The following is a 24,141-nucleotide window of genomic DNA, read 5'->3' on the forward strand; positions in this document are numbered from 1 at the left end:
ATGAATGGCAAGATGATGATGATGATGATGATTGAAGAAAAAGAAGAAGAAGAAGAGCAGCAGTATGAAAAGAGACCTAATGCATGTACCAATATACGCATGTAGAAGTCTTCTACAGGGGGGATTATCAAGGGTTCCCCCTCACATGGACAACCCTTCCACATTTATGTTGGTACACATGCAGGGCCCCTTCTCACATTCGCCTAATATGTGGCTGGCAGGGACTATGACCACCTGGTGCATCAGTTCCAGATGGGCCTGACCCCATCTCCCTCTTAACACCAGATTATTCATTTGAATCTCCCTTGTGTCTTCAGACTCAGCCTGCCCAAGTTATGTGTAAAGCAAGAGACAGGGCATACACACTGCTATCCCAGCTTTAGTCGTGACTGGGGTAGATCTCTTTGAAATAACTCCTAATTTAGACCGTATACTGGTCCAATAAAACTAATTAAATGTCTGCACTAAAGTGTGCAGTTGAAATCTGCCCTTCGGCTGCAATCCTAAATATACTCACCAGGAAATTAATCCTATTGAAGCAGTGAGATAACACAGAGACCTTTTGAATTCAGTGAGAATAAACATGCTGGCCTGATAACACATAAATAAATAAATTCAGCAGCAATCAAACAGGTCTTATTCTACTCAAGAAATTCCTCCCATGTGAATACGTTACAAGGCTGAAGGTTCAAGCCATCTTTGTCGTCAAAGAAGTCACCAGATTATTGCACTGAGAAATGGCAAGTGCATCCTGTTATTGCTACTACAAGTAAAACGGCACACTAAAAAAGAATTTAAAAAACAAGACGGACTGGTTTTTCAGTCTCAAGAGGGACTATTTTTAGCATAATGGCAAAAATGTCTGTGTTTGCACAGGAAGCTGAAATGATTGACTGAGGGAGTGGTCGGAGATTCCAAAATGGTTCCCCAATGACAGGGGGTAGGGGTGGGGGGAGAGAGAAAGGAAAAAGAATGGAATCTTCCTGAAAGACTGAATGCTTAAAAATGCTTTGTTGTCATGATTTTTGGTTTTTAAAAACAAAAATGAGGGTGGGGGTCTTTTTATGGGCAAAATAAAACTTCAGGGCACCTGGGCCCAAGGGGGAACCTCTGCCCTGCATGGCAATGACATTGCACCAGTGTTTCTCCAAATAACCTACCTAAAACAGTCTCAGATTGACCCCACTTCCATTGGCTCTTGCTGTCTACATTGAAACAGGATGAGAGCAAGCCTTGCCTGACCCAGGAAAAGAGGATAATATTGCAGGGGTGGCCAGAGACTTCAGTCAGCCTCCAAGCTCAGCAATGTAATTTTCTTCTCCTGAACGACAAATTAAGATATCCCCCACCCAACACATACACAAGAGAGGTTTCTTTTAATACCACTGAAATCCTGAAGTCTGACTGAAGCATTGTGTTCTGAGGATAGCCCTGCTGCTCTGAATTTTGTTCTAAGAAGTGTAATTTAGGGCACAATCCTATGCATGTTTAGACAGAAAAAGGTCCTACAACTCCCAGCATGCCCCTGTCTAAACATGCATAGGATTGCACCTTTAATAGAGAAAAGCTTCCTCCAGATCAGGGGTGTGCAACTTCACCCCAGCAAGCCAAATCTGACAAAAGCAGTAGAGGAATTGCAGGAGCCCAACTCCACTCCTCTTATTTCCTTCTCTTCATTGTCTGGCTGTGGAACAGTTGTCCAAGGTGCTGGGAGTACAAATGCTGCCCTGGCCAGTGGAAATGCTGCCTTGTCCCCTCTTGCTGCCACAGAGCACCTGGACTCGAATCCTTGATCTGTGAGCAGGCCTCAGCTGCCGGACTCAGGCGGAGAATAAATCCTGGAGCTCTTCTGCCAAGAGAGAGTAAATGACTGGGAGTGAACCTACCTGACACCCGGCTGCAGGAGGGAATTTGTAAAATTCAGGAGCCTGCCTGGAATTAGACTGTGTCCACTTCCACATCCCAGATAACAGCAGTACCTGGTTGTAGTTCAATGCTCTGTGTGCGCACTCCAAAGCACTCTGGGTCTTATTGCTTCATGGGTTTCAGGGCTCAAGTCTTGCTTTAAAACAGGCTCATTGGGGAATAATCTAAGAAGTTCTCTTATTTAACAAACTGGAGACTTGGCTCAGATTATCATATGGCCACGGTTGTTGCCCCCCATTTATGGAATGATCTCCCCAATGAGGCCCACCTGGCACCAACATTGTCATCTGTATTGGCTGCCTGTACGTTTCCAAGCCCAATTCAAGGTGCTGGTTTAAACCTATAAAGGCTTACATGGCTTGGGGCCACAATAACTGACGGAACGCCTCTTCCAACATGAACCTACCCGTACACTACATTCAACATCTAAGGTTCTCCTCCAGGTGCCTACTCCAAGGGAAGCTTGGAGGACGGCAACAAGGGAGAGGGCCTTTTCTGTGGTGGCCCCTCAATTATGGAATGATCTGCCCAATGAGGCCCGCCAGGCACCATCATTGATCTCTTTTTGGTGTCAGGTTAAAACTTTTCTCAAGCATTTAGAAATATGTGATGAGGTTTACTGATCCTAGATTTGTTATTAAAGCTGTTTATAGTTGTTTTAAATGTATGTTCCTGTGTATGTTGCATGTTTTTGTAGTTTTAAATTTTGTATATTGTTTTTAAGTGTTTTAATCTTATGTAAACTGCCCAGAGAGCTTCGGCTATGGATTGATATACAAATATAATAATAATTTTCAGCACCAGGTTAAAACTGCCCTCTTCTGTCAAGCATTAGGCAGCATATAATGAGTCTTTTTTAATCAGGTCCTGGATTGTCTTGGGGGAACTAGGGGTGGCAACGGCCGACAGAAAGCTCTGGCGTGGGCTGGTCCATGAAGTCACGAAGAGTCAGAAGCGACTGAATGAATAAACAATATATATTGTTGTGTGTGCTATTGGATTTATGTCCTCACGTGAATGATTTTTATACTTTATATAATGTATTTTAATTGTTTTAAATTTTTGTGAACTGACCAGAGACCTTCAGCTATGGGGCGATTGTTGTTTACTCGTTCAGTCGCTTCCGACTCTTCATGACTTCATGGACCAGCCCATGCCAGAGCTTTCTGTCGGCTGTCGCCACCCCTAGCTCCCCCAAGGTCAAGTCTGTCACCTCCAGAATATCATCCATCCATCTTGCCCTTGGTCAGCCCCTCTTCCTTTTGCCTTCCACTTTCCCTAGCATCAGCCTCTTCTTCAGGATATCCTGTCTTCTCATTATGTGGCCAAAGTACTTCAGTTTTGCCTTTAATACCATTCCCTCAAGTGAGCAGTCTGGCTTTATTTCCTGGAGTATGGACTGGTTTGATCTTCTTGCAGTCCACGGCACTCTCAGAATTTTCCTCCAACACCACAGTTCAAAAGCATCTATCTTCCTTCGCTCAGCTTTCCTTATGGTCCAGCTCTCGCAGCCATAGGTTACTACGGGGAATACCATTGCTTTAACTATGCGGACCTTTGTTGTCAGTGTGGTGTCTCTGCTCTTAACTATTTTATCAAGATTTGTCATTGCTCTCCTCCCAAGAAGTAAACGTCTTCTGATTTCCTGGCTGCAGTCAGCGTCTGCAGTAATCTTTGCGCCCAGAAATACATAGTCTGTCACTGCCTCCACATTTTCTCCCTCTATTTGCCAGTTATCAATCAAGCTGGTTGCCATATTTTGGTATTTTTTTAATACCAAAAATACATTGGTTTTTTTGAGGTTTAACTGCAACCCAGCTTTTGCACTTTCTTCTTTCACCTTTGTCATAAGGCTCCTCAGCTCCTCCTCGCTTTCAGCCACCAAAGTGGTGTCATCTGCATATCTGAGATTGTTAATGTTTCTTCCTGCGATTTTAACTCCAGCCTTGGATTCGTCAAGCCCAGCACATCGCATGATGTGTTCTGCGTACAAGTTAAATAGGTAAGGTGAGAGTATACAATCCTGCCGTACTCCTTTCCCAATCTTAAACCAGTCCGTTGTTCCGTGGTCTGTTCTTACCGTTGCTACTTGTTCATTATACAGATTCCTCAGGAGGCTTTAATAATAATAATACCACGTTTTTTCCTCCAAGGAACCCCAAGGCAGCATCCATAAACCTCCTCTCCATTTTATCCTCACAACAACAGCCCTGTGAGGTAGGCTGGGCTGAGAGCATGTGACTGGCCCAAAGTCACCCAGTGGGTTTCCATGGCTGAGTGGAGACTAGAAGCCAGATCACCTGACTCCCAGTCCAACACTTCAGCCACTACACCACACTGGTTTTTCTATGACTCAATGGCACTTGATAGAAAAAACATTCCCCACCCCTGATTTAGACATTCTCTACTGCCTTTTATCCGGAAGTTGCTCCCTCATGACTGGGGGAATGTTTAAACAACTCACTGCACCCACACAGGTAGTGACAGATCATCTGCATCCTCCCCCAGGCAGTTCGGTCATGGGGATCTTCTCTGTGTAAGGATAGGAAGTTGGGAAAGTGTCTGAAAGGCACCTTGGAGTGGGAGGGCATTCATGAATGATATTGGGCAACAGAGGGAAAAGTGTCTGGTCTCTGAAGTAAGAAAGGGTATGGTCATCATTATAGGAACCAATCTGAGCTCAAGACCAACACCCTTTAAAAACTGAATAGGAAGGGAAGGAAAGGAAAGGTTTTAGTTTTCAGCTTGATCATAACCATATTTACTCAGAAGTCAGCTCAATGTATATATTTCCAGATAAGTGAATTTGGAAAGACTTTACCAGTTGAAAAGCTGAAAAAGAGAGATAAAGGGCTGGTGTGACTACTTAAAGATGGTGAGGAATTATGTCAGGTGAAGTGGATGAACAGTATTGACCGAGAGCATGAGTTATGTAGATGGTATAGAGTGCAAGAGATGAATAACAGGGCTAATGAGGCTAAGAATCCATCATTCCGCTTTGTGAGGCCTCAATATATCTAGCAAAATTGACCGTGTTTGGACCATCAAATCTCCCGGCCTCTTTTCACTCCTCCCTTCATGTGAGCAACCAAGCAAACCAGGACATTTTCCATTCAGTTCGGATGAAATGTGAAAGTATAGTTTAGTTTCCTGGTTTACCTGCCAGTGTGTGTGAAGAGAGGTGCAAAGGGGCTGTGTGGATGGTCGAAAGCCTCAGCTTATGAAGGTGAGATATGGCCATCTGAATGCTCCCTTCCATCCTGTCCCTAAAGAACAAGGAGCAGCAGAAGGCAGGAGAGACAAGCAGAAATGCTGTAGGCATCCCTGTGCAGATCATCCGGGGCCATAGACCTGTGCCCCATCCAGCCTCTTAAGTCACCTTCCTGGATGAGCCCTCTAGGAGTCCGCATCTTTGCTCAATGGTGGCCAGCTGTTGTGGCAATTCAAGGGCACACTATGGTGCACATCCAGCCCACCCTCCCAGAGATTGTTTCCAGCCAGCTGAAGCAGAGGACGCAGCAGCAGAAGGTAGGAGAGGCAGACAGGAATGCCTTGGGTAGTTCCTGCGCAGACACCCCACTACCCCCATTGCCTCTGCCCCCAACTGCCTGCTCTGACCCAGCTCCTTATCTGTCTTCAGGATCAGAATCAGGATCAAAGCCAGTGATTTCAATCTATGGTCCTCATGCATTTCTGGAAACACAGGGGGAAAAGCACTAGATTAAAGAGATGGTGGGGAGTTGTTACATATCTAAGGAATGCTTCGAGTAATATCCTGCCTAAGTGGGAGTTACTTGATTTAAAACTGGCCCGGTGATTTTAATTACCCTAGTGTTTAGGGATTTTTGTTATCTTAGTTTAAAAAAAAAGACAGATAATATCAAACTGGTTCCCATTTAGCTGCTGCATCCTTGCAAACACAAAATGCCCCCAAAGTAGATTTTCCTGGATGTTGTTTACAGTGACCCAGAAAGGAGAATAAGGTCACATTCACATGCAGCATTTCCACTGTCTTAGTTTTAAATTGGCTCCTAACTCACTGGCTGGGGGTGCACCTTCCATGTTCTTTTTTTATGCCAAGGTGTCTCTCGCCTTCACTGTGTTTTTACACAACACAAAAAGTATGGAAGAGGCTCCGTTACTCTCAGCACCTGAGGTCACACCCTCAGTGCTTGATTCTGTACATCAACTTCTCTCCAACTTGGCATCCTGCAGATGTGTTTAACCCCACCTTCCATCATTTCCAACCAACAGGCTAGGGGGGGGGGGGAATGGAAGTCATAGCCCAACGCATCTGGAGGACACCAGGTTGGTAAGGCTGCTATACCTGTTTTTACTACCCTGACGTGACTGGCAGAACAGGGAGAAAGGCCGTCTGTACGCCATTCCTGCTACAGAAAAGAGTGAATATCAGTTTATTGTGCCAGCCAATGGGAGCTGCTACATAGTGTCAGGAGGTGCAAGGCTTGGTGCTTGGACAAGGATTCTCATCCCATTCCACTATAAGCTGCTTTGATGCAGGAACTGGGGCATATATACACATTCCAGGTCACACATTATCATATGATATATTCTGTTCAAGCAATGCTGTATTGGGTGGTCATGTCTACCTATGCATGACTATCCAATATAGCATTTTGTGTATAAGTTTTTGGGCCTGTGGTAATGTGGACCTGACCTCAGCACAGGGTAGGCAGCTTCTGGAAATCTAGGGGTCAATTCACAACACATACACACGTTTATTACATTTCTATATTGCTCAATAGCCAAAGCTCTCAGGGCACTTCACAGCAATTAAAACCACAAAATACATTATAAAATACAATTTAAAATGTAAAAGTTTAAAACTACGGTATAGAAGTACAAACCAAAATAAAACATAGCAGCAATGCAGAGATTTAAAATACAATAACAGTTTTAAAACAACGGAGGTAAAAGTTTAAAATGCCTGGAAGAATAAGGTTTCACCTGGCATGGAAAGAACACAATTCCAGCACCCTGGTTGTGGAATGAGCTTCCCTCTCCGGGAAGCTCATGCTACAACCAAGGTGCCACAGCATAAAAGACCCTCTTCTTGGTAGCCACTCACCTCACTTCCTTTGGCAGAGACACCCAGAGAAGGACCACTGAAGATGGGAGGAGACAATTCTTCAGATAACCTGGCCGCAAACTGTTTAGGGCTTTGAATGTTAATACCAACACTTTGAATCAGGCCCAGAAATGGACTGGTAGCCACAGCGAATGGAAAAGTACTGGCATAATATGATCATGTTGGCCAGCACCCACAAACAATCTCACAGCCCTGTTTTATATCAGCTGAAGTTTCCGGACTGTTTTCAAAGGCAGCCCCACATACAATGCATTGCAGTAATCCAGATGAGAAGTTATCAAAGCATGGCTAACTGCAGCTCGGCTACCTCTGTCTAGATAAGGATGTAGTTGATATATCATCCTAAGCTGATAAAAGGTGACAAGAACCCAGTGGGTCTTCTGCGTCTTGCCAAATTTGCTGCCAAAATTCAGCAGCAGTGCCAGAACAGCATGGAGGAGTGAAAATTTCTCTTTTTAAAAAAGGCATGCGGGGAGCACACAAAATTGTGCTCCCCTGGACGTTCCTGGGAGAGTGTTTTTGTTTTAAACGAGAGGGTCAGGGCAATGATGGCCACAAAATCAGCCAGGGACACACATGCGGCTCATGGACTATGTGTTGCCAAGCCCTGCCTTTGCAAGTGGGGAAAAAAATGTATTTGCCAACGCATTTTGGACTTATGAAGTCCTTCTTCAGGGCAATCTAAAAGATATATAATATAATGTAATATAATATTTACAAGAGTAAGGAATTGTGAAATCATATATGCTCATACACTTCAAAAACTTTAGAATACATTGCAACAAGGCATCAAGACTTAGAACAATTCATATAAAAATAATTAAAACATCATAAAACCAGGAGGTGTATTTTATATTACAAAGGTAGATATACTTACTCAAGTATAATTTCAATTTTCTCCAGAGCAAAATGATCTCCTATGTATGGTGAGTTACAGAAGAATGTCAAGAATATAAACTCTCAATAAGTAATTGAGAACAGCTGTTCTTCAAAGCAGTGCCGACAAATCAAGAGATTCATTAAGGCCAAAGAGAGTGACTGTGTTTAACCTAATTATCCACCTTGCCTCCCTTTCCAAAAGAATTCTGTTTTTTCTTTATTGTTTCAACTACCCAAAACGAAAGGTCTTTTAGTTTATGAGATTTATCCTTCCAATGTTGTACTAGTGGTGCACCCACAATATCACGTTTGATGCTACTGATGTGTTCCCCTTTTCTGATCTTTAGGTTCCTAGTAATTTTACCTATATACAGTTTTTTTGCAGGGACAAAGTATGCAATATACTACAAATGTGGTGTTACAGGTTGTAAAATCCTTCAGTATGTATTCTTTTTCATATATTGGGTATGAATTGTTCTAAATCTTGATGTCTTGTTGCAATGTAAAGTTTTTGAAGTATATTGTATGAGCATATATGATTTCACAATTCCTTACTCTTGTAAATATTATATTATATATCTTTTAGATTGCCCTGAAGGACTTCATAAGTCTGAAACGCGTTGGGAAATACAAATAAATATTTCCTAGACATAACTCCGTTTCCACCCCTTACCCTTGGCTTTGTTTTACTTGCTATTTGGAGTTTCCCTTCATTTTTGGCAGCAAGCCCAGCCTTGGCCTATTTGGGGAACAGCACGGCAAGAAGCAGGCCACATTCACATCACAGTGTAGATTCAATATGTTGTCATTTCACATGGGCTCATTTCTCAGTAATGAGAAGCTTCCTGCCTTGTTTGTTCATCTTCACCCTTAACATTCTCATGCTCACCCAATTTTATGATACTGTTTCTTCTCCCACTCCCCTATCACCACCATTTGAGGCCCACGGGAAGATAAATCCACAAGTGGACTGAAGTCCTGAAGAATCTGTTTTTAACAGCTACATGCCTAGCCTCCAGAAGTCTTGAAATGCTTTGGTATTTCAAACCATGTTTGAAATATGGAATCTCTAAAGCAGGTAAAAGTTGTCTGATGCAAATGGTTAAATTAGGGTGACCATATGGAAAGGACAGGGCTCCTGTATCTTTAACAGTTGTATTGAAAAGGGAATTTCAGCAGATGTCATTTGTATATATGGGGAACCTGGTGAAATTTCTTCTGCCTCACAACAGTTAAAGCTGCAGGAGCCCTGCCATATTTTAAATCTGGTCACTCTAGTATAGCTCCTGCACTTTAACTGTTGTGAGGAAGAGGGAATTTCACCAGGTTCTCCATATATACAAATGACACCTGCTGAAATTCCCTTTTCTATGCAACTGTTAAAGAGACAGGAGCCCTGTCCTCCTTTTCATATGGTCATCCTAGTTAAATACAAATGTGCTGCATAACATGTGAAGTGAGCATGTTATGCAGCAATAAACATAATAATTCAATAAACATAAATGCATTTTGAACCTTGCCAGATCACCAAGTGCATGTATTCTAAAGTACATAAACATAAAATACATCGTCAACCATGCCACATTGGTGTAAATCATGATCATTTGGTACTCAGGTCTGCTTAATCCAAGTAGAAAAAGTAGTGTAAGAATTGGCCCTAAAGGTGGAAGTTACAAGTTTCCTCTCCAAATTTCTTAATTGTGATGTGAGAATGAATATTTGCATGGAGATCAGTAAGTGAGAGAAAGATGACAATTTCCACACACACACCTGCCCACTAATTCTGTCACACAGACCTTATATACAGGTCCTTTTCCCCCAGTCCAGTTTATTTCCAGTCTCCAGTTGGCTGGAGAGAAAAAATTGTGGGGCATAAAACAGAGAGGAGCAAGGGATTGTGGGTAACAATCTCCAAGCAGAGGAAAAAATTTTAAAACCCTTTCCTCCTGCCCATTCTCCTTTCCAAATGCCCACACATAAACATTAGTGTTATGTGGCAAACGTGGTTAAAGAACTCCTGTGTTTGTTGCATCATGTAGTGTCACTGTTCTGTCCTTAAAAGAAGATTTTTAGTAAAGTCCTGAGGTTCTGTTTGACTCCCTGACAAATTAATGAAGTGGTCTCTTTAAAAAGAAGAAGAATGAATGCTGTTGTTCATGCATGAATAACCTAGTTCACATGCAAATATAGGTATTCATACAAAACAGCCATAGTCCATTCTATTGTGGGAAACAAAATAGTGCGTGAGCTTCCATGATTAACAGATGACAAGGACAATGAGCATGTTCAGACAAAGCAACAATTCCGATTTTGTACTGTGATTCATAAATTCCTCTACCCAACATTTCCCCCACTCTGTCAATTCTTCATGAAGTTTGATTTAAAGGAAGAAGAAATGTTTTGTACCGTCTGAATTTCTCTAGCCTGGCTTTGGCCATAACTTCATCGTGCCCAAAACAAAACCCCACTTTCCAACTGTTGGCACTCATCATTTTTGGTACGATCTTTTTATTACGTTTTCATCTATAGAGAATTTTATGAGTATCAGCATTTCATGGAGCAATATGTTATTTATCGCATTTGTATCCCGCCCTTCCTTCAAGGAGTTCAGGGTGCTGCACCTGGAGTCATCCCGTTTTAGTCTCAACAACCCTGTGGGACAGTTTAAGCCAGAAGATAATGACTAGACAAGGCCACCCATTAAGCTTCTTCACTGGGGGCCCAACATAGACTTAGTGCATGAGATCTGTGAATAGAATCTCCCATGCTGTTGTTTTTAAATAGCAGCCACTGGAGAAGGAATGGACTGATAAGATCATAACTGCAGGCTAGGGGAGGAGCTTCATGTTTTCCTTAACACACACACACAAAAAGCTGCTACTTGCTAGGGATGCGCTCCTCTCCGATTAGAAGCGTAGAAGCAGAAGCGAATTGGCCTGCTCCACCTTGCCCAGAGGCGGAGTAGAAGCGGACCGGGGACCCCTAGAAGCAAGGCAAAGAGAAGCGCCCATTTTCGGAGCGCTTCTCTTTCTGCGGACCGATCCGATCGCCATTTTGAAACATTTTGTCCATAGGATTGCATTGCGGAAAAGAAAAGGGGATAACTGTGTTGTTTTTGAAGCTATCTTTCTGAAACTTCTTGTGCACAGAGAGTCATGGCTGGGGGTCATTTTGAGTCTACTCTCAGCTCTCTGTGTGGTGCGGTTCACTTGCTAGAAGTTTTTTAAAAGTAGGGTAAAGGCGGGGAAAAGATTACCTTTTCGAAGGGCTGAGGGGCAGAGTCAACTCCTGGTCATGATCACATGATCCCAAAGTTGGAGGAGGGGATAGGCAAAATGGGTAACTTGGGATTCTGGGAAACTTCTCTTTCTTAGTCTGAACGGACTTTTCCCAGTGTTTTTTAAAACAGTAGCCCCACCAAATGCACAAACACAACCTGAAATCATATACTAAGCCAATAATAAGAGATAGAAACACAGCAGTGCTACCCACCCTAACTTTGGGGAACAACTGAAAAGATGTGGTGCAAGGGGATGAGCTCCCCTAGGGCATGTGGACGTGCCCTCACTCTCTCCTGTACTTGGAGGGCCATCAGAGCCCTCCAAAGAGAGTAACCCGGTGGAGCAACGCCTATCATGAGTTAAAGTGAGAGCTTTGCTTCTTAAAAGACTGGTTCTTAGACAGGACCAGTTAAATTGGCCGATGATTCCCCATCTGGGCACGTCCACCACCACCCTTATTACTGGTAAAAGACAGATATAGCCTTTTTTTAAAAAGTTCTTCTTGTTGTTTATTCAGCAACACTGCTGCTTTTAATTCCACCCATCCTTTGTTTGTTTATTTATTTATTTATTTATTCCATTTTATATGCATTACTGGCTTATCCTTGGCTCACTTCCTTATGCCCCCAGAAATGTCTGCTGCCTGCCTGCCTGCCTTCCCTCCCTCCTCCCCTGCCAGCCTCGCAGGGATGGTTTGTGTCTGGCTTTGACTCAGGGGAGAAGTCCTTCCTGCGCTCACTTAGAATTTTGGAAGTTCCAAATCCATTTTTCAAGTGTGGAAGAAGATTCATTTAGGTTGATCTCTACTCCCCAATTCATGGCATGTTGGGATTTCCTTTGAAATGGCCCCATTGAGCTGTCTGCAGGTTTAAGCTCCACCAAAAATCAGGGGATGATGGGATTGCCTTGTACCTTGGCATGATTGTGGGTCTAGATGGCATCTGTGAGTGTGCCCACTTCCCTTTTTTTATCTGTCCAAATGTCAGAGAACAGTCCACGTCTGCAAATGGGGTGCCCGATTTTCATAAATTCCCCAAAAATCAGGGGATGATGGGACTGCCTTGAGTCTGGGCGTGCATGTGTATCCCTGGATAAGCTGTCATGGTGGTGAGTTTGAGGTTTCTAACGTGCAAATTGACGGTGCTATCGAAAGGGGTGTGAATGGGGTGCCCGATTTTCATAAATTCCCCAAAAATCAGGGGATGATGGGATTGCCTTGAGTCTTGGCGTGCGTGTGTATACCTCCATGAGGTGTCATGGTGCCAAACTTGAGGTTTCTAACTTTAACAGAAAAAAAAGTTGTATACTTTTTTAGCTTAATGCAAGCCTATGGGGGGGGCGAAACGGAGCTCCAATCCGGATCCGGAGCTCCACGGCGGAGCGGAGCGGACATAGGCGGAGCGGGGGCAGGGCAGAACGAAGCGGCTCAATCCACAAATCGCGGATCTGGAAGAGAAGCGGAGCGGGGGGTCCGTGCACACCCCTACTACTTGCCCTGCAGGACAAAAATATAAACGTCTCATTATTGTACCTGCATGTTTCCCACAGGGGGATATCTAGCAACTCAGAGGGGAGTTCATCCAAAACAGTGTCACATGTTATTCCCCCTTCCCCAGTGCCATGAACTCAGTCCAACTCAATCCTCTCACACAACTGCTGATATTCCTTTTCTTCACCATACCAGGAGCCAGGGTGAGGCAAGCACCTCAGGTGGCAGGTTCTCAGGGGAAGCAATGGCAGCCTCCTGAACTTCCTAGCTGTTTCCTTCTGCTGGAGGACAGAGCTGTTGTATGCTATACAACCTGTCATGATCCCCCTATACTATCTTCTTGCTTCAGGTATGGTGGAGGACACCAAGTATCGAATTAAGGTTCAACTGCCAGCCCAGTGGGTTTCTGTATATAGGATCGGGAGGGGCGCCACCTGGTCCTTTACCTCAGGACTCAGACAGCACAATATTTTGGCCTGCCCCAAGATATTCCTTAAATGTTCATGTCTAGTTGTACCCGCAGCAAGGATGTAAGCTGAGATCTTCAACATTCTATTCTCTACTTGTTCTCTTTTAAGGAAGGACAAATTGGGGCATCAAACTCCACACAACAAGAGACATAGCACTGGGCGGGGTGGAGATGCAACCAACTCCATTTCCCTTGCAATATCATGATGGATTTAGTTTTGCTCACATTCAGGATCTGACTGATCTACATATTTGGGACTGGAGTTGGGATAAATTGAAAAAGTTTAATTGGCCAGTGTGTAAGAGGTGGGGAGAGGCAAAGTCACCTTCCTCCAACTCACTTGCATCAATCATCACATGCTGTTGTCTATCAGCACTTTTCTGATGTGTGCTTGAATTTCTCCACCAATAAACACCAATATCTTAATGCTGGGGGGAAATTTGCCAACATTTGATGTGTGGACAATTGGTGTGCAAATATCACATACACCTACTGGATTGTGTCCATAACATCGCTAGTGACAGAAACACACGTCCATGCACTCTACCGACCACCCAGTTTCTGTGATTTGTTATATCAACTTCAGTTGGTACAACAGCTTTTGTCTTTCCTGGAAAAACAGGATCTTGTAACAATTAGGCACATCTTGGTATGTACAGGTTAGATAACTGCAATGAGTTTGGACATGGGTTTGTCTATGAAAAGCATTCAGAAATTGCAAACGGTTAAGGAAATGGCACCCAGTGGTATTCACAATGTTGATCATATCTCACTGGTCTTAAAATAGCTTCAGCAGCTTCCGGTTTGTTTATGGGTTTCTATTCTAAGTCCCAAATGCTCTGGGACTTAAGTATATGAAGGACTGGCTTCTCCAGTATTAACCTGTCTGTGAGTTAGGATCATCAGCCAACGTCCTGCTACAGATGCCACCACTATCAGAGGTTAAGTAGGTAGCTACCAGGATCAGAACCTTCTGCCTTCTGTTGAGGCACCCCAGTTGTGTAAAGCCCTCCCCAAATTTGCTTGGCACCTCCTTTAACATCTTTTAGACATCTTTATTTATCAAAGATGATAATCATGATTACTACTGTTAGATTGCAAATCTCTGTTTGATTTTCAGGTTATATATTGCTTTTTCTAATTTGATGTAAGCTGCTATCGGCATTAATTTAATGGGAAGGCAAGCTATAAATCTTTCAAATAAATCAGTAAACTTTGTGTAAGGCTTTTACTGAGCACTGAGAGCCGGTTCCAACGGAACTGCTGATAGCCATCCACTTCACACATTACATGTTTTGTTAGACAGTTTTAAATCTATGCCTATCACTGCACAATGTTATCGGGCTGAAGATGTGTTTGCAAATATATGTGTCATATAGGTACACTCATCAGGAAGCTATGATTGGCTTCAGAATCCTCTTGAATGTATACTTCGCATTTGTACCTGGATTTGCCCCTACTCAGTGCACAAAGTGGCTTTAAATGGAGCTTGGCTCTAGTTTCTGGTTACATTTTTTATAATTGCAGGAATTTCTTTTTGCTCTTTGTCTAGCTGTCAACAGAACAGCAGAACCTCCTGTAGTCTGAGTTTCTCTTCTCTTTGGCTGGTGAGTCATGAGTAGAATAAATGGCACTCACGATCAATAGGTTGTAATCTATGCACTCCCTCACCCGAGTGCCCCACCTTACATTTAAGTGTGCTTGTTTCCTTATATTGTCCTCCTGACTTCTAAGGCCTTTCTCTTGCCAATCATGCTTGATAGTCACATCTTTAATGGAGGCTCTGACTTGAATGGAAAGTGATATGCAATCATTGTGCTCTACATCATCATTTCTTATTATTATTTTTGCACAGGCATGGCGTAACAATGCTACTAATTTATCTGATGAAATTTATGCTGCCATGTGTCACCCATGGCCCAGATGTTTCCCTGCTGATATTTTTGGCAGGACTGAGATGTAGTTCAGTCAAGCGACAATACATGAGCATAACAAAAGCGTTCTGAAGCATTCCTAAATTGCTCTTTTACAAGTCTCTTTTCTTGGCCATTGTAAGAGTCTCCAAACTAGCCGATTCATTTATCAGTTCACACACACACACACACACACACAGAGAGAGAGAGAGAGAGAGAGAGAGAGAGAGAGAGAGAGAGAGAGAGAGAGAGAGAGAGAGAGAGAGAGAGAGAGAGAGAGAGAGAGAGAGAGAGAGAGAGAGAGAGAATATGGCAGAAATGGCAGAAAACATTTTGGCGCCTGAGGCAAAAAATCAGAAAGTTCACCATTTGTGATAACAAATCTGATAATGTTAAAATAATTTACTGTATGTAACCCTTTTATAGTAACCCAAAAGCTGCCACCTGAAGCAGACAGTATTACACTGTCTAATCGTAATGCTGGTCCTACCATATGGTAGGACCATAACATGGGTCCTACCCGGGGCCAGCATCAAGGGTAGGCATGAATGGGCACTGCCACGGGCCCACATTCCAGCAGGGGCCCACTGACAAGCCCCGCCCCAGAGTTGATCTTCCTCCTCACCATGGCAACCTGCTTGTTCAGCTGCCTCTTGCTCTGGCCCAGGCAACAACGGTGGTGAGAGGGAGGAGCAGCAGACATGACAGTCTGTGTGCTCATTCCTTCTCTTCCTGGCAAGCAAGCTGGTTGTAGAAAGAGGATGAGGATCAATAGCAGCGAGTGACAAAGGCGTTAAAAACTCATTGAGGGAAAAGGGCCCATTGAGGGTGTCATGCCCAAGGGCCCTCAAAAACCTGGAGCCAGCACTGGTCCTACCATGACACAACAGTGCAGGTAAGTATACACATAAACAAGGCCATTTTAACTGTTCAAACTCCATGTCCTTCAATTTCTGCGTAGATCAAGTTTATGGCTTGCTTGTCCCCTCACTCCTTGACAGACTTTTCTCATTATTCAATGCTGACCCACACTGAGGCAAACTGACTATATTCAGGAGACAAAGCAGGTCTGATGCTAAAAAGCGGGCTTGTTTCCTTCTCAGATTATCTCTCCTCTGCCACCCAACTCCCACCTCACAAGCATTGCTTAGTTTCTGTTTTATTTCAAGGTGTTTTCCCCACTATTCACTGTGGGGAATTCATTGGGGCTACAACTGCAATCTTCTTTTCCACAATCCATGCATATTACAGCTTAGGAAGTGACAAGCTAAAGCCCTTGCTTCAAAGAAGATTTACCAGTCATCACACTCTTAAACACAAATATATACAGTCATATTTTTTTCCTGGGAAAAGCTGTAACATTCTTCAATACTTTTGATTTTTAAATTAGAGAAACTCCAGCATGATAGCTGCTCCCTTTGGGATTTTTATTTTGGGATCACAATCTGTCAACCCTAATTTTGATAAATGAGTATTTTTAAAACATGGTATTTTTAGGCCATCCATTCACAAGATGCATTTTACGGGGCATACCTTTTAATGGAAACCCTTTGAATACCTTGATTAAGAGAGGTGCATTTTTGTTGTTGAAAGGGCAGATTCTGGTGCCTATATGAAGAGGAGGACAAGGCTCTTGTATCTTTAACAGTTGTATAGAAAAGGAAAATCCAGCAGGTGTCATTTGTATGCATGCAGCACCTGGTGAAATTCCCTCTTCATCACAACAGTTAAAATTGCAGGAGCCCCGCCCTCTTTTGTATCTGGTCACTCTAGGCTGCTGTCCAGAAGCTCACAGACCCCTGCTCTTTCTCTCTTCTTATTTTTCCAACTGGACTTGGACCAGAAAGCCCCTCAAATAGAGGACAGTCCTCTAGCAGCTCTTCAAATGGAAGACATGTGGCTACCAAATGGAAGACTTCTGCAAAGCAGGACATGTGGCTACCATACCAGCATTCCTCTCCCGTTCTTTTAATGTTGTCTTTTGCCTGGTTTCCCTCCCTTCTTATGTTCTCTGTGTTTAAGCTGGACTGAGACTGGACAGTGTTTGAAATAGAGGACTGTCGTCTGTAAAGTAGAGCATATGGCCACCCTAGAAGCTAGCTCCCTGACTAGGCTCAGGCTCTGTCCCTGGGCCCCAGCCTGGTATCAGATTTAAATAGTAAAAGTAAAAATGGGCAGCCCTGAGCACAATACATCAATATACTCTACTCTTGTTTCTTTACACTGCAATGGCCACTGAGTTCAATGGAACTTACTCCAATGTAAGTATGTACAGGATTGCAGCCTTAGTATATAAACAACCCCCATAAAAAGTACTGCCATTTTTATAATACTTTTGTCAATTTATTATTTGAAGCTTTATGCTTTTGAATAATCCCTTCAGATCTCACTAGTTTCTGTGGGTTCTGGTGCTAATTCTTCTGCTGATATATGAACACTTTGAGAGAGTGGCATAAATTTGCTACTACACGCAAGTGTTACTGTTTAACTTCTGAAGGGCTGGATGGCACAATGTGACCTTCACAGATAACTTTATCTGAACCAATTGAATCCAGATTTCTCTTTAACAGGAACATTTTTTCTGGAATTCTGCTTAGAAAGTGTTACGCCCTGGAATTCCAAAAAAGGAGGCATTTTGCTCTCAGTTAAATCTCACATGTTTTTACTATGGCACTCCTATTATGGGAAATTTGTCTAGGGTGACCATAGGGAAGGGAGGACAGGGCTCCTGTTTCTTTAACAGGTGGTAGTTTTTTCTAAGAGAAAGAGGGCAGGGCTCCTGCCGCTTTAACTGCAGGATGAAGAGGGAATATCACCAGGTGCTGCATGCATACAAATGACACCTGCTGAAATTCCCTTTTCTATACAACTGTTAAAGTTACAGGAGCCCTGTCCTCCTTTTCATATGGTCAACCTACCCTTCAATTCTACCAAAGATCACCAGTCTCAGCCCTGTTTGCTGTCCTGAAACAAATACTGAAGCAGTAGGCCAAATTTCAGGCATTGGTTCAAAATATTCAGACCTTTTTATAATATTTTTGATTTTAAATATTATAAGACATGTTGTTTTTATAATATTCAAGTACAGGGAAAAAGTGAGCAAGAAAAGAGAGAGAGCAAAAAAAAGTGCATAAGATTGAGCCCTCAAGCAGTTTTGATAGTTTCACAGTGTGGTAGTAGTTTCTTTTTTGTTACCACCATTTGGAATTTAGAATAGTTATCTTCGCATGGGATTATTTGGCCCCCGCCCAAACTAAGAAGAGTATACTGACTTTGCTACCTTAAAAAAATCCTGATAGATCATTTTTGTATCAGATTATGCTCATACCAAAGTCACCTTAATAGTAAAAACCAAAATCACACAATAAACCTAATACAGTGGCTATCAGCTATTAAAGAACAGTGGTAGTTTTTGAGCAAATGCATCTTTTTCAGTGGCCAGCCATAATTTTTAAGTGCTTATTATTCACCTGAGCATGCAATTTTAAATACCTTGTTTTATTATATCTATTCTAACACATCCATTCTTTTAGCAATTTCCTTGTAAAATTAGATCTATGCTACTGTTCCCACTTTTAAAGCACTGAACCGGAGAACAATGGTAATACCTATTGTCTTTCATGCCATATTTAACCTTACAATAAATGTATTAAATATAGATTAACATCTTGTCTTTGTAGAGCCTGATGTTTCATGGAATATGTCGTGAAATTTCATTATAAAGATAAATCAATATGCATTTCACGGTTAAAAATAGTAAATTAAAATTCCATTTTCAGTGTGAATACCGTTCATTCCCAGTGATTTGATGCTTATTTAGGGCTGTTCCAGAGATGTGAACTGGTTGTTTCCCTTAGCGTAACCTTTTTGCACTAGTCCTTTTTTAGCTTCATGATGTGATGCTCTGTCTGACATAATGGGTAGGGATAGCCTTACTGCAGAGATGATAACCTTGCTGTAGGGATGGTCATATTAGCTGTCACTTTTTTCTTCTTTTATTTTTTAAGAAAAAAATCAGTGGAAATTACATGGCAGCTCTGCAGGGACACTGCGCAGAGCATTTAAAGAACTAAATAAAGAAATGAAAAAGCAAAAGGTTTGCAGAATCTTAGGTCATTGCTATTGGGAGTCACCTTCTGTGCCAGTTTAAATATTTAAAGGGCTTTATAAGCAGTCTCATACATCAGGAAAGTTCAGTTTCTGAATAATACCTTAACAATCATTGCTATTATTATTATTCATAATAACCCTTTTTTAAAAGAGTTCTAAAATGGCATAGGTAGATTTGCTGTTCTATGTGGATTCTGCAATTGTGCACATGATGCTCACGCAGCAACATTATATTAGGGTTTTTATTGTGGTTTAAGTTTAAGTTTTAGACTTAAGTTGTATTTATGGTTTTAATTTTTGTGAACCGCCCAGAGAGCTTTGGCTATTGGGCGGAATCGAAATGAAGTAAATAAATAAATAATAAACATTTCACACTTTGTTCAGCATTTCAGTTATGAAGCTGCCTTATATTAGAACAGGTCATTGATTAATCTAGTTCAGTACTGTCTGGTAGTTGCTATCCAGGGTTTCTCAAGGTACTGTAGAACTGGGGCCAAATCTACACTAATGCTTTACAGCAGTATTGAAATGCACTGATAACTGTTGAGGCACATAGCACATGACATATACCAATCTCATAGTGTTATTTCCTGCTTTTTATTCCACACTGTCCCAAATACTGCTACAAATGTCCTTGAGGCTGTTTATACATGGTGAAAGCTCCAGGGTGGGTGTACGGTGGCACAGCCTTGATTATATGACACAGAAACCACCACACAGGCATCCCAGGGCATCCCCTTGAAGCAAAAAAATTGGGGACTTACCTTGACTTTTTTGTCTGGACCACGGCAAAGTCAGCACATCACCTTGTGTTGCTGCGCTTCAGGGTCATGGCAGAGGCATGGCTGGACGGATGGTGACCCCTGATTGGTTGCCGTTCACCCAATCAAGAGGGCAGGTCAGTTAGCCAGTGAGTCCAATGGCTGCTGGATTGCCCCTGTGCTGCGTCTGGGTGGGGAGAAGAGTCTCCCTTTTATTAGGGGGAAAGTTGTCCCTTCCCTTGGCTTCAATCCCTGTAAGTTAACGGGGCAAAGCCAGGTAGGGATGGACGGCAGCACCCACCCTGCGCTTACTCCTTGGCTTCAGGATAACATGGTGCAGCCCAGCAGGACCAAAACTACAGGGTTTGGGGGGGCTTTCGGCACCAATGTGCGATAATCAAGACTAGCCCCTTGTGAGTCCTACAAGGTATAAATGTGCAAGAGAGATACAGCATTACCATGATGTGATGATGGTAATGATTTGACACAAACTGTAGTTGGATAAATTTCCTGCCTTTTCCCCAGACCTACCTAGAGTTGCCGGGGAACTATTGCACTCATGTCCTGTTTGTGGGTTCCTGGTCAACAGCTGGTTGGCCTCTGTGAACAGAATGCTGGACTGGATGAACCTCTGGTCTGATCCAGCATGGCTCCTTTTATGTTCTTAGTCACCAGGGATTGAACTTGGGATCTTCTACACGCAAAGCAGGACTTTGACACAAAGCTCTTCCTAGTTGATGCATTAGATGGGAAGGCAGTCACATTTTCCCAGGGATAAGGTATTCCAGGTTGAACATTGGGAAAATACAATATGAAGTTCTGCCTTGAAGAAACTCGTGTAGTTCCCATGCAACAAATTAGTAACTGTTGTGTTAATAATCTATAAACTCTTTGGGGTTGTCGAATTCCTGTGCTGGCTTCTATTTGATTTTAGTTCTTCTGGCGTGTTTATCTGAGAGAGAAAATGGCTCAGATTAGTACCCAGTTGGATAAGGGGCTAAATGGATAAATAGTGCAAAACAGTTAAGGAGATTTAGGCAAATGTTTGCTTTCATGATAAGCTCCCATTACAACAAAGAAACTTGAGCAACACAGCATTGTATGAACCTTCCACCATCTTGAAAGGAAGGGTTTTAAGCAACACACTAGAGAAATGGAAACATCAAATCCTGATCACAAATGTTAAGGGATAAAAATCCAATCATCTCATATCAAGACAGCTGCAGTGGGAATTGGAGGGAGAGAGGAGGAAAAATCTTTACTGGCTGATACTCACATATCCTGAGTTGTTTCTATGGCCACAGAATAAGAAAGGCAAATCAGATCAAATAAAGCAGAGAAGAAATGAACAGTTCAATTAGGCCATAGTCAAAAAGTAATTACTTCCTGGTCCAGTAGAGATTGCATGTCATTTCTTAGACCTGTATATTATCTTCTAAATAACAGACATTAGACAGGCCTATATCTGGGAGTGAATTGGGCAAAGGAAGCTACAATATAATTTGGCTACAAGTTTAGACTATGCACAATTTCTACTGGAGTTCTGATAAAACATAAAAGGTAGACGTCAGGTGGGAGAGATCTCAGCCCTGATGCCAAATGTATGTTTACATTCCAAGGTTGTCAGAGGCTGAAGAATAAAAGGGAGTGTAGCGCTGAAATAATATATTATTACAATATGTTTTAATTTTGCAAGCTGCAGTAAGCCATCTGAAATTAGATTCCAACCGCTACATGCATTCATCTAATTTCTGTCCTTTGATATTGTAATAAAAATGCTTACAGCATCCTACTGATAGCAGTTAAGCGTGCCAAAAAGTTTCGCCTACCTAGGCAGTTTCTTTCATTTCCTATTCCTGAAGAATTTACTGCCTCGGCCGTCTAGTCTTTCCTGTGCTCACAGTTGTTGATGGTTGCTGGATCTTATGAGATGACGATTCTATCCTTAAGTCCTTCCCTTTGTGGTTAGCCTTTCTAAAAATAAGTTGCCACTCTTCCCGTGGCTCAGGAGTAAACGGTGATTCTCGTTTTACATCCATTGTTAGAATTACGATTGACGGTTCCAGGCTGCACTCCTAAGCATGCGTCCCTGGAAATAAGTCTTTTTGGAATTAATAGGGCTTACTTTTGAGTAAGCATGCTTAGGACTGGAGCATAGGTCAGTGCTGCTTCAAATGAAAACTTTCCCTATAATAATACCATTTATGTGCAGGAGAATTACATGTAAACCACAACTGCACCATCATGGTAATTCAAGCTGCAGCTTTAGCTATATTTATCTGGGACTAAGCCCCACATTAACTCAACAGGGCTCACTTCTCAGTAGACAGGATTCTCAGTGCGGCTTCTCAGTATGTGCATATGCTACAAAGCAGGCATATGAGAACTCATCATGTGTGATAATGTCACACTCCCTTCCTGCCCCCCCCCCCAATCTGCCTACAGCTGTCTTGCCTGTGAAGGAAATGGCCATTATAGATGACTTTCAAATGATCATGACCTGAAGACCAGGGCCAGATCTACACCTTGTGTCAAATTATTATGATCCCATCATGGTAACACTATATCCCCCTTGTGCATTTATACCTCATAGGACATACAATGACATTTGTTGTGGTATTTTGGATAATGTGAAATATAAAGCAGGAAATAACACTATGAGAGTGATATTTGGAATGTGCCCCAACAGTTATCAGTGTACTTCAATACCACTATATAAAGCAGTAGTTGTAGATCTAACCCTAATCTCAGCCCCACAAATGGATGGAGGCAAGCTATTATAGGTCCAACATGATCTATGCTGAGACATGCACTTTTCTCTAGCCAATTTATACCTAGAGAGAGCCTTTTCAGTGGCAGCCCTCCAATTATGGAATGATCTCCCCGACAAGGAGATCACATTGTTATCTTTTCGGTGCCAGGTTAAGACCTTTCTCTTCTCCCAGGCATTTAACAGCATTTAACAACATATGCTGAGTTTGTTTGTTTTTAACGGATCCCAGAATAGCTGTTTTTATAAGGATCCTGTTGTTTTTATACTTTTTATGTTTTTAAACTTTGTATATTTATTTTAATGTTTACTGTTTAAAACTTTTGTAAACCACCCAGAGAGCTTCGGCTATGGGGCAGTATATAAATGCAATAAATAAATAAATAAATAAATACCATCCATCCAATTTCAAATTCACAATATGAATTAACCCAGGCCCAGAAAGCCACCACTCAGAAAATTACACTTTCTTTCTAGTAGGGATCCAGCAACAATGGCAAAAGCAAGACATCCTTTAAGCTGCCATGGGGAGCTTCTTTCTCCCAGTGTCAACACTTAGGTGTCTGAAGTTCAATGAAGTTGGCATTCAAAAGGCCATTCCATGCATTACATGGCAGAGGAAAAACAGGTTTGCCATGAGTGCACCCTTTGGGGAGACGCGTGCAGTTACCCCTGAGATGAGACAAGTTGAGTGCTAAAGTGATGCTGTGGTTAGAGCACAAAGCCTAGGACTAGGAAGACCAAGGTTCAAACCATCACCCAGCCATGAAAAAAAGCAATATAAGCTGTTTAAAAACAAAATAACTTAGGCCAGTCACTATTTTTCAGTCTAAATGTGCTTGTATAATACATGTTTACAAAATATTTTCTTTTCTTTCTTTCTTTTCCATTCACACTTTACAGTGTTATGTATACACTTAATATTGTTGGGGTGTACACCCACAAATCTCATAACCGTCCAGAGTTTGCACAGAATTATTTATTTATTACATTTCTATCCCACCTTTTCTTCGAGAAGACCAGAAAGGAAGAGCCTGGAGCCAGCCAAAGGAAGAGATTTGCTCTGGATATTGGAAAAAAATATTGGCCTTGGGATTCAGACTGTGATGCATCTAAACAAATACAATCACATAAAAAGAGATACGAGTTATCCATTCAAAAGAAGACAAGCCAAACACAGAACTTTCAAAGAGGAATGCCATTAAAGTGGTGTCAAGCAGAGCACAAACCCATGATCATCAGTTCCAGCAAAATGCTGCCCACTTCGCCTGGCTTTAAGGTCTCTAGCAAGGTGCTTTAATCTGTTCCTTCACATTTGAAGCACAGATTTACTTTCAACAGCAAGGCAAGAGCCTGGCTGTAGATTCTAGAAAGATGCTGGGGGGGAAATATCTCTTTTATGAGTCCTAGCAGTAATTCTCAGTAGGATTACA

The sequence above is a fragment of the Elgaria multicarinata genome, chromosome 5 (assembly GCF_023053635.1).
Source record: "Elgaria multicarinata webbii isolate HBS135686 ecotype San Diego chromosome 5, rElgMul1.1.pri, whole genome shotgun sequence".
NCBI classification, from domain to species: Eukaryota; Metazoa; Chordata; class Lepidosauria; order Squamata; family Anguidae; genus Elgaria; species Elgaria multicarinata.